General features: G+C 39.4%; 1 long non-coding RNA gene across 1 annotated transcript; it reads left to right on the top strand.

Annotated features, from left to right (window-relative positions):
* Positions 1-4,785: 4,785 nt before the first annotated feature.
* Positions 4,786-6,244, top strand: LOC142949942 (uncharacterized). The gene is made up of 3 exons (XR_012954116.1): positions 4,786-4,874; positions 5,526-5,561; positions 6,144-6,244. It is a non-coding gene; the product is annotated as an uncharacterized LOC142949942 (long non-coding RNA).
* Positions 6,245-8,909: the final 2,665 nt, after the last annotated feature.

Raw genomic sequence — 8,909 nt, forward strand, 5'->3', positions numbered from 1 at the left:
CGTAGTACTTTAAAGATTTAAGGTGCCAACATTAGGATGAGTGAATCTGCATGCTTTTACATTCCCAGATAAAGGCGTGGTGCCATGCTGCAGGTGTTGCTAACTCCCAAATTCAAACTACAACTTATCCAACATCACTTTATCTCATGACATAGCTCAGCCTCACAGTACACACTAGGCTTCTTAATGTAGTGGTGCACTGGAGACACTGCACTGAAAGGGTTAACATGAACACAGCCAGTAAAGGGTCCTAATAGTGTCTTTATTATCAGCTGTCAGTAAAACACAATACAGTTCAACAGAACCACACACTTCATCCTCCAGCATGATGGTAGAGTTGAATGAAGCGCTCTCTGAACACATCAGAACCTTCATGAAGGGAGCATCACTGCAGCAGGTGTATTAGACTGCAGTAGCTTCAGCCAGCTGTTCCTAATAAACTGGTACCTGACTTCAGCTTTGAGTTGAATTATTTCACAAGAAGAAAACTTGAATCAAAAATGTTTTTCTTCTTAAAACACATTTTAGTAACACAAGACAAGCAGTCGAAGAAAATAGTCAAAATAAATAGTTACTAAATATATATTATTTAAAAAGCACATGAGACAAACCGCTAATCAGATAAATCAGACATGATGTAGTATATGATGTGCTTATGTAAAATAAAATACAAAATACAGAAACAGGGGTTTTACATGTTCTGATTTTTACATGCTCTCATATATCGATATCAGTATCAGCAACAAAACTGGAGGCTGACAATTATGTTAGTTTGAGTTTCCATTTCGGTCATTCACTGAAGAATTCAGTACAACATATACAGTATATGGTCTCCCTGGTAGCAGTGAGTCTATAGCTGCTGCATGATCTAGAGAGTTACAGTATTCACAACATGAATTAATAAAAACACAAAGGACCACATCCAGATCTCCAAAAACTATTAACAATCAACGTGATGTGAAATAAGTTACTACTTATCCCTGAGTTTACTAAGCAGACTCAAGAGTTACACCAGCATGTGTGGACATTTGAAGGACCAAGAAAACAAGCTTCCTCATGAGTGATGTTTTATTTTGGACCTTGTTTGTACCTTTCATTCGATTTCTATTGCCTTTGCTTTTGTAGATTGTCATATCGTTGTGGAGTATTATAAAAATGTTTATTGTCTCTTTGTTGACAGACTTCTCCTGTTGGCAGGCTGGCTGTTAGAAACAAATATAGAAGTACACTGTTTGTGTTTCTTATGTTACCTCCACTTCCTGTTCTGCACTTCTGACCTGTAGCTGACTCTGACCAGCCCCTGACCTTCTGCTGACAACTCCATCTTTAATCTTCAAGTCATGATGACGAGGCTAAAGGCGAAAAAAGAAAACTGGTAAAAACGTTCTAAACATGTGGGTTGCCTTTAGAAAAAACAGGAAGTAGTTTGATATTTCTCTAAACAGTCCTTCACACCTCACCTACCTGTTGAGTAACCTCAGTGAAGCTTCCCTCTTCCCTCTGTTTCTGCTACAATGAGTCGGCATGAAGAGCAGATTTTCTATGATTAAAGCAAGAGCTCCACAAGGATCGTCAGACTGATGAACTGCCCAGTTAGAGCTGCTCTCAAAGCAACCTTCTGGTTTTCCTAATATACAGACTCAAATCACTTCCAATAATTAGTTGTCTTGCTGTAACAATAGATTCATGCTTGTGTTGTCTGAACCTTCTGTATACACTACTTGTCCTAAGGGTCAAAAATGACCCGCCTTCACTCAAGCCCTAAAATAAAACAGCTTGATTGCATTTTAAACCCCAAATCTATTTTGCATGAAGAAACAACCTGTCATTCATCACAATCTTTGTGAATATCTAGGTTTTTCCTCTTCACAGTGCAGAAAGACTGTGTTTAATCAGTGGAATCCACTTCTCCCAGACCTCTCTTATGGCCGCAAGTTTGTCTGTCACAGGCCTTGCAGGTCTTGACTCACGATTATCAAATCGTATCGTTTTTGAGAAACTATGAAAGACTTTCAGTGACATCATTGCACGGAAAATTGCCCTTCCACTCTCTGCATCCCAAAGACTAGATGCAGCCTCGCCTCGGGACCCATACACACCTGCTAAGATCAGCAGCCCGAGCAGGTCAATCTCATCCATCCTTTAGTTGTCTGGGGGTACGGTCATCTGCAGCACCTCTATAGCCTCTGACTGCATTCCCCATTAGTAAACAATGCTTTCAGGAAATGTTTATTCTCTCTGATCTTGTTTGTATTTTGTCTGTGAACTTCAGTCAGGTGTGGGGTCGTGGAGGGGACATGCTGCATATTCACGAGAAAGTTTTAGTTTTCCCTGAGTTGAATCAGTAGCACACGTAATCTCAATTACTTGTGTGTGTGTGTTGTGGTGTGTGTTTTTATGGTTTCTGTAGTATGAAAATGATTTTATAACTGCCGGGTCAGAAAGGACCCATAAGACAAGACGTGTACCCTGTTGGTGTACAGCTTTTATGGAAATATGAACAAAGGCAATTTTTGACTTTTTCTCATGTTGGGGTCATTCTAGGAAAAGTCATTGAATTTCAAGTTGAAAAAAGATCATTAAGGGGGTTTCCTATGCTGTTAAACATAGTGGCGGGCAATTTCTGACCCCTAAGACAACACGAGGGAAAAAACAGGAAGTAGTTTGATATCTCTCTAAACAGTCCTTCACCTCCGCTGTTGAGTAACCTCAGTGAAGCTGACTTCCCTCTTCTGTTTCTGCTACAATGAGTCGGCATGAAGAGCAGATTTTGACACTGAACCTAAAACACAAAACATGTTCTATGATTAAAGCAAGAGCTCCACAAGAATCGTTCAAAAAGCAGCGAAACAAAACTGTCACACTGATGAACTGTCCAGTTAGAGCTGCTAGTGGCTGTTAAATAAATGTAGTGGAGTAAAACAGTACATCATTTCCCTCTGAAATGTAGTAGAGTAAGTCTGGTTAACTGGAAGGCTCAGCTGATCACAGCTGGTTAGTCACATTGTGTCAGAAGGGAGCTCTGAGACAATGAGCTGTGTTAATGGCTCATAGTTCATCTCTAATATCTATTCATGTTGTGGTAAAAACATCTCCTTCAAACAACTCTCTATTTAAGTTTCTCGCCAAAACTACATTTTACGAGATAACATGTGAACAAATCATGATAACGTTGTAATTCACCTTCGTCCAGTACTCATTTTCACTGAGCAGAGCCTGAAGGCATCACAATGTAACTGAACAGAACCTTCGTTAACGGTGCTGCTGATGTCACTAGCTCTCCTCCTGTCAATCACAACACAAGTGTGTTGTTTCTCAGGCCTTGGTAGAGACCAACAAGAGCTAAAAGGAGAATAAATATTGTGCTTACATTCACCAGGTGGAAACAAATGTCTTCTGGTTGTGTGTAGTATGGCAGTAGATGTGTATTTTTAGGTGTGTGTGTGTGTGTGTTTTGGGGATTTTTTGCCCCCTTGGAATTACACCCAGCATGTGTGGACATTTAAAGGACCAAGAAAATAAGGTTCCTCGTGAGTGGTGTTTCCAGGACTGATGAGAAGGATGTTTATCTTATTGTCATTACACTGGATATGCAAATATGTGTCTTGCCTTGACATCTTAGAGACAACTTAAAAGAGACTAAAGGTCCAGTTTAAGGAGACGTATAGCTAAGTTCTGTTTGTTGAAACTTACACCTCAAGAGACAGTAGCGGAGGAGGATGAAAACGATCAATTATTAACTGAAACTAATGAGTATGACCAGGTGTACCCCAAATGCCCTTCCTTAAGCATTGAATCAGTCAGTATAGGTCTCCAAAGGTGATGAGTCAGGGCTACGGATCAACACCAGTTGTGTGATGTTCAACTTGTTTCTTCATGGTGTCCCAGAGACATGTTTAAATAAGGGCATGGGGCCACTGGGAGGGTTTGGCCGTGGTCCGGCTCTCCTTTATAAAAAGGTCACTTCCTTCTGACTGCATTCACTGCGGCAGCACCTTGAGAAGGAAACAGCTGAGAAACATCCTTCTCCACCAAAGCAGGTACTAGATCTCACTTGGTTGATTTACTACAAATTATAACTTCAAATACGAATTTAAAATACGTTTGTTTTTTGTGTCTTTTCTATTTGAGGGTTCTTACATCTGGTTGGCAGCAGCAGTGAAGGTGAGCATCCTCATGATCCGGACCTGTTTAACTCTGAGAAATGCTTTTGTTCCCTTTTCTCTGGAAAGTGAACTTTTGTAGAAACTGTAAAACATTCTGTTTCCATGTTGTGAATATTTTGGTATAAAGTTAACGCAGTGGTGGAAGAAGTACTTTTACTGATGTAAAAATATCAATATCACACGGTAGAAATACTCTGTTACCAGTAAAAGTCCTGCATGAAAATGTTACTTCAGGAAAAGTACACAAGTATTAACAACAAAGTACCAAAAGTAAAAGTACTCATTTTGCAGAATGGACCGTTTCAGAATAATAAATGATATTATTATATTATAACTATTGATGCATTTATATGTTCATCTATATTTTATATGTTACTATTATGTTCATTTCCCCTGGGGATCAATAAATCATTATTATATTAATAATATCATCATTTGACATGATGTTGACACGATGCAGGTGAAATGTGATATGTGCTGGTGAAGCTTGGGTTTAATTAAAAACCTGCTGCAGATTATACACATTTTGAGATTGTAATGTAAATCATTATTATCCCTGATGATGTCTGTTGAACATCCTCAGATGGCAGGTCTGTGCTGGATGGCTGTGACGCTGGGCCTGTTGCTGTCTGTTGGAAACAGTTCGGCTGATTTTGGCGGACTAAGCCTGAAGAAACTTAAAAACATCGTTGATGAGATCTGGAATAAGTGAGTCAGCTTGTATTAAATACCAGACAGGTTGATCGACTTCATGCTTCTTTCCTCTAAACTAAACCCGGCCAACGTTGCTGCGGTTCTGTTCTCTCCCGTTGTATTTAAGACCTGCAGACACTGTGGACACCTTTAAAGGGGACATGTGTTCATCTTCAGGTTCATACATGTTTCTACTGGAACATGTTTACATTCATGTTGAAGAAACACATTGTTTGTCTTATACCGTCTGTCTTAATGGACCTGTAGTCCCCTCTGTCTGAAACGCTCCATGTTAGCTCCTGTGTCTTTAAACTGATCTGATTGGCTCGTTGGATCTGAACAAGGCCGCCCACAAAAACTGCTGCTCGTCTTATTTCATTGTGGGTCGGTGGCACTCTAGAGTCTTTACACGTCTCCTTTAATAAGCAGGTCGTTTAAACTTGATTTAGTTTTAGTCTCTTATTTAATGTGTAATATTTTTATCTTTTAACGTCTGTAGTCTTGTGTTTTATTTGCTTCTCTGTCTTTAATTGTGAAGAACATTGTGATATAAATTAAATTACTTACTTTTATTTCTGTTATCTGGTTTCGTTCGGTTGTTATTTAGTTGACTGTTCAAACAATCAAACATGCCAGTGACATGTTGTGTTTGTCTTCATTTGGCAGGTATAGACCGAGCTACCAAGTCAACACGGGTGAAAGGTCAGTAGAATCAGAATCAGCTTTATTGGCCATGTATGCGTAGCTGCTATATATAATATAAGTATAAATATATATCCCCCAAAAAAAGTGTATATATATATATATATATATATATACATATATATATATATATATATATATACATATATATATATATATATATATATATACACACACACACACACACACATACACACACACACACAAACACGTGAACATAAACCTATAAACAGTAGGTGATGAAGTAAACATTACTCATGAAGTACTTTTCAAAATAAAAGTTCAAATGTGTTTCATAGCAAAGAGAAAAGACTACAGACGACTATAACAACACATCACAGACTGACAGAACGTACTGTTTACCCTCGATGACTTTACATGTTCTGCTTTTTAATTCACAATATGAAGAAACAATTCTGGACGAACAATTAATTAAACATTTAATCTAATATAGAGACAACAACAGATGTGTGGAGTAACATGTGACTGAAGTCTACAGTTTAATTTGGTTCCTATACTTTATTAACAAACTGTTTTAAATGACGTCTGCTTTACATCTTGTGTGTCTCTTCCCTTTGACAGTAAATATCCCATGTTCAGTCTGGCTGTGAGCATCCCATACGACAACAACAAGAAAGAGTACGACATCAGTCAAGTCACTAACTCTGTTTTTGACTCTCCTGCTACAGTGAAGAATTCGATTTTAAGATGTGAAGTTTACAAGGGCACGAGGGTGGTTGCAGCCACAGTTCTGAAATGGCCCAATGTTCTGGATCAGTGTCTTGATGAAGAAGTACAATGGTCTATTGTTCGGGGGAATTGTAATAAAAAGCCTAAGACATGGGCTGCCCTGAAGACAGAGTGCCCTGATGTAGTTTGTAGTACTGATCATGCCGAGTACCGTGTTCTGGAGAACTTTGACACGTTAAAGAATCTAAACAAAAATGATTTCTTGCTTTTCTACGTTCTTGCTTCCCCATGTGGTGACAAATGTACAAAAGAAGGTCATGGATCGAGCATTCTCGAAAGGATAAAACAGATTATGAAGTGGAAGAACTACGCTTTTGTGTTTTCCGATGTATTCGAGCCTCTAGGTGATATAGTCGTAACAGAGGAGGATCGCAAAGGAGCGGTTCAGCGGCTTGGGAAAAGCATTGATCTGAAAAACATATACCGTGTTACCGACAGCCACTGCTCACGCTGCTCTATGGGTGATAAAGATGACGTCATCCCCTTCTGTTACACAGACACACCACAACCTGGTCCTAGCCACAACAAGCCATCCACTTCAAACATACAGCCTCCACGTGGCAGAAGTAATTCCCCCTCACGAAGTGGTCAGGGTGAGAGAGACCAAAACAAGATTAATAAGAACGCAGGGGTTTCCACTAATGTTGGCCGTAATTCAGGAAGGGTGGCGGGTCAGGGTAACAGCGGAGGGGGGGAGGGTGGATGGATGACACCCAAAAAAAGAAAAGGTAAATAAGACGACTGAAGGTGAAGGTGTTTCCTCCTCACAAAGTGGCTTCGAGGTCCGTAATAGCAGCTGCAGGGAAGCAAATAGCAAGCGCAAACTTTCCACCATTGACAGGTTGTGATACTCTGTGATACTCAGAGGTGATTTTCATTTTGTTTCAAATAAAAAGGAAGTCTGCTAAATGAAGCTCAGTATTTCCTCCTGTCACTGTAAACTGAACCTCTGTAAAGTGTTCTGTTCTCTCTCATTAAAGCTTTGGCTCAGCATCAACTCTGATGTGTGTGTGTGTCATTTTAGAGCGCAGGCAGAACAACCCTCATCTCACAGTTTGGATCTTCTGGTGAAACAGTTCAACGTGTCTCATAGATAACACCTTTTTATTATTGTCTTCTCTCTTTTTATGTTTTATTGCAGAGTGAATTTGCATGCTTTTACATTTCCAGACAAAAGCGTGGTGCCATGCTGCAGGTGTTGCTAATCTCCCAAATTCAAACTGCAACTTATCCAACAGCACTTTATTACATTATATTACATTACAGTCATTTAGCAGACGCTTTTATCCAAAGCGACTTACAATAAGTGTGTTCAACAGAGGTATTCAAGGGAACTACTAGTCACCAGAAGTCATAATCTCTTTTTTTATTTCCTACTTTATCTCATGACATAGCTCAGCCTCACAGTACACACTAGGCTTCTTAATGTAGTGGTGCACTGGTTGAATGAAGCGCTCTCTGAACACATCAGAACCTCATAAGGTCATGTCACCACTTTGGGGGTGTGGCGATGGTCTCACGCTGCTCTATAAAATGTTCCTTCCGTCTGACTGTTTTCACTGCAGCAACACGTTGCCACCTGAAGAAGAAGAAGAAGAAGCAGAAGAAGAAGCAGAAGAAGAAGAAGAAGAAGAAGAAGCAGAAGAAGAAGAAGAAGAAGAAGACTTCAGAGGCTCCATTGAACATCTCTCTCCTCCAGACAGGTACAAGCTTAAATGTGCATATTGTAGCATAAATAATGGGGGAAACCATATGATAATATTAATTCTAACATTGTTAAAACCACCGTGTATCTTTATGTAGAGGTGGGCGGTACAAAAGGTGTAGAAAGTACATCGGTATAAGTTTGTATTTTATTTGTTGACCTCGTCATCTCGGTTAAGTTCTAGTCTTTTTTATCAGGTAATGAAAATATTGCACTCTGTGATTAAACTTAAAATTGTATTCAGATGGCTGGACTGTGGTGGATGACTGTGATGCTGGTGTTCTTCCTGTCTGTTGGAAGTTTGGATGCTGTGGACCAGAACAAGCTTGTGAAACTCATACAAGACGTCAAGAATAAGTGAGTCAACATCCCGACTGCTCATTGTCTTTTGATTTTAACGCATGTTCAATCAAGGTTAGCAGGTAGCTCGGCAGAAGCAAAGGAGAGTCTGTGATCTTGGATATTAAATGATATACAACATTGGATTCATTGGCCATCAAAATAAGAGACACGTTTTAGTTACTTTGAGTTGATATCACAAGTGTCTGCAGATGTGTTGGTCAGACTGCCTCCCAGTTCAGTCATAATGATGAATGTCACAAAAATACTATTTAGTTTAAGTGTCTTTCCTGTTTGTACCTTCAAGCACAGTCATTGTTAGTGTGGTAGAACGATATTTTCTTCCTCCTATTCCAAAATAGGATACATTGCTACTATGCTAATATTAAACAGAGTAGGTTGAACTCGTGATATCAGTATCAAAACATCTTAACTTGTTGTGAAGTCGATTAGTTATTGCAGTCCGTTGCCAGATGACATGGCAGACCATCCACTCCAGCAATGGAAGCTTGGTAAAAAGTGCTGGAGACCATCTATTGTGTTCTATGAAGTCT

This window comes from Anarhichas minor, unplaced genomic scaffold, assembly GCF_050575085.1.
Source record: "Anarhichas minor isolate MPS153535 unplaced genomic scaffold, ASM5057508v1 ptg000014l, whole genome shotgun sequence".
NCBI classification, from domain to species: domain Eukaryota; kingdom Metazoa; phylum Chordata; class Actinopteri; order Perciformes; family Anarhichadidae; genus Anarhichas; species Anarhichas minor.